At 33.9% G+C, this 3158-nt stretch overlaps 1 long non-coding RNA gene across 1 annotated transcript; it reads left to right on the top strand.

Annotated features, from left to right (window-relative positions):
- Positions 1-586: 586 nt before the first annotated feature.
- Positions 587-1081, top strand: LOC141626680 (uncharacterized). Its single transcript, XR_012536271.1, has 3 exons — positions 587-661; positions 783-854; positions 1019-1081. It is a non-coding gene; the product is annotated as an uncharacterized LOC141626680 (long non-coding RNA).
- The last annotated feature ends 2077 nt before the right edge of the window (positions 1082-3158 follow it).

Genomic DNA, 3158 nt, shown 5'->3' with positions numbered 1-3158 from the left:
CTCCGTCACATTTTGGGTACCGTTTCAAAGAAGTTTACTTATTTTGTATACTATTTAATTTTAGCTTAATTTGATCTAGGTTTATGTTTATACCAAATTAGGGATTTTTCGTTTGGATTTGATGGTGTATGCGATTCATTTTCTGGTATTATTATCGTTCCTCTAATTGATTGTTTGAATCCCCAATTTTTGATTTCTTCATCCCAGTTTTTAATTAGTTTCGATTTATTCTCAGTGTGTAAATAGGGTCGGCCCAGATTTATCTCCGATTTGTGATTCACATGCAAGAGTTACTCCCTGTTACCGATTGATTTTAGAAGGAACCTCCGTTAGGCCTATAAATTGGGCTCTCTGTACTTGTGGAGTTGTGGCCATCAGGAAACTGCCTCTTTGTGTGAAGCTTGCTTACATTCGACATTTTACCTCACCATATGCTCGAGTCTTTGAGAAATTGGACAGTTGGGAACATGTTATTGATGTTAATTGATTATCCATTTACAATTAGAAAACCACTTTGTGAAAGTATTAATGCAGAATGCTTTCCCGGCCATGCTTATTTTCTTAATCCAATGTCTTATTTATGCAGTGATCTATCCTACAATAAAGGGCTTACAGGTTCTCTTCCTCCGAATATTGGACAACTTTATGAACTGACAACCTTGTAAGAAACTTTTTTCCTACCAGAACCTTGACTTACAACAATTACATCTTCAAATTACTGAAGTATACTTGCATTTATGAAAAAAAATGGATATTTAATTTTACTGTTTTGATTGTTCAAGAATCCTTGTCGGCTGTGGTTTTTCTGGGCGGATTCCTGACTCAATTGGAAACTTGCGGAAACTTGTATACCTGTAAGAATGCTGATCTTATTCTAATAATTCTTTCAACTTCATTCCAGGGATCTTAAATAGATTATTATTATTCCGTGTTAACGGTTCACTCTCAGTACCCTTTTCCCTCCTAAAGGTTCCTTAATAATATTACTACACTTTTGATTTTATTTTTTTGTTTGTAGTTCTCTCAATACAAACAGTTTCACTGGAGAAGTGCCAGCCACTATCGGAAACTTGAAAACATTTGGTATTCTGTAGTGATTTTTGTTTAGTCATAGAGCTAATTTTTAAGATTAATGCAATCTTTTCATTTGCTTGAAAGTATTCATGACAGTTGGCGTTTTCAAAATATGGTGTTGCACAGGTATTTTTGTGTACGATGCATGTCATTATGGCCTATTTTTGCGTATGATGCAGGTTTGTTAAGATTCTGCACAGACCCAAAGGTACAGTAAAGGTCAGATAAATAATATGCATAATGCCTAGTTGCTTCAGTTGGAGTTAATTGCACAAGTAATTTCTGAGACTATCACGAGACTGTTACATGAAAATACAAATGAGATAGTCATACTTCTTATTTGGATAGTTTCTTGATAGTACTGTCTTATGACAAATTGATCATGGTATATCTGGCTATGTTTTCTAACATGACGAATGCAATCTGATAATTTTGGTTTATGTTCAATTGCGAGCAAAACATCACCGCCATTGAACACACAAGTCGCACTCTCGGAGCAATCAAGAAGGTAGGTACTGATGCTTGGTATACTAAAATTATAACGATAAAATGATCATTTTCCACTAATTGGGTATCAATTAATTCGAACCGGGTGATTTTGCAGGATACCGGAAAATGGTTCAAAACTTGTAAAAGGCGTCAAGAGATTAGAGATGGCAGGGTTTGATTGATTGTGATTGTGATGATTAAGGTGGTGTTTGGCCTAGCTTTAAAAGTGCTTTTGCAATTGAAAAAGTAGAAACTAGGCCAAACACTATAAATTAAGAAGGATTAAAAGTGTTTTTAAAAAGCCAAAAGTTGATAACTAACCCCTAAAAGTAGAAGTAGAAAATTGTTACTTCTACTTCTACTTTTCACTCTAATGCCTAAAAAGCCCAAAAAAATAGTTAGGCCAAACATAAATATTTATTAAAAACACGATTTTACAAAATCTTGGCCAAACAACCGAAATTTTTCCGAAAAGTAACTTGTGAATAAACTCATTTTAAAAAGAAAAAGCTATTTTACATAATCAAGGCCAAACAACACCTAAGTTGGTTGGTTGGTTGGGTAGTTGCTTTTTTGGTGGTGTAATTTGTAATCATTTGTTGTTGTTACACACAATAGAAGTGATAAACGGAGGAGCATGAAAGCTTACTCGTTATATATGTGATCATGTGTATGATTAATAATGTATTTGGGCAACAATATCGTAATATTTTTTTTTATGAAAAATATAATTATAGACATCGGTTTTTTTGGATATCTGATGTCCATGGTGTTGAATAGACATCGGATATTTTTAAACAACTGATGTCTATATAACATATAGACATCGGATTTCCTAAAAGTCTGATGTCTATTTTCGAATAGACATCAGACTTAAGACTGATGCATAAGCATAAAGAATATACATGTCTCAACTGTGCATCAGTTGTAAATCCGATGCCTATTGATGAAAAAGTCTGATGTCTATGATGGTTTTTGTAGTAGTGTATGGTGACGTTTCTTTTTTTAATATACTTACATTTTACCGAAAAAAAAATAATGAATTTTGGCCCAAATATTAACATCATTTTTACGTACAAATGCACTAAGGAATGAAACTCACTGACAATAAACCAACTTTAACATAGAACACCTCATAATTCACGTACATGCTGTAGAGACAATACTCATTATACTTAGTCAAATACAATCAACAACAACTACGTACTACTTACATTTATTTCCAGGTCCATGTATGATGATGATGATGATACGATAATGCCAACAAGTATGTGTGACTACTAAATGCACATTTACTGGCACACAGAGTAATCGCCAAGGCATAAAATATTTCACCAATGAATAACCCATAGCAAAACAGAATCTTTAAACAATTACCAATCACCCAACCATCGTATCAAACGCTTAAACCATTTTAAAATTATCGACCCTAATCTAGCATACATGATCGCAAACCGAGATGTAATACCAAGGACAGTCGTCGAAGTTACCTTTTAATGCTTAATCTTCAATGGAATCGTCAACAACGTAAGAGTCGGCGTCCGGGTCTGTTGGAAGTAATGCAAAGGCTAGCAATGTCGTCTAGATAGATTACT

The sequence above is a fragment of the Silene latifolia genome, chromosome Y (assembly GCF_048544455.1).
Source record: "Silene latifolia isolate original U9 population chromosome Y, ASM4854445v1, whole genome shotgun sequence".
NCBI lineage: Eukaryota > Viridiplantae > Streptophyta > Magnoliopsida > Caryophyllales > Caryophyllaceae > Silene > Silene latifolia.
The sequence above is the reverse complement of the archived record's forward strand: the minus strand, read 5'-3'. Positions and strand labels throughout refer to the sequence as shown.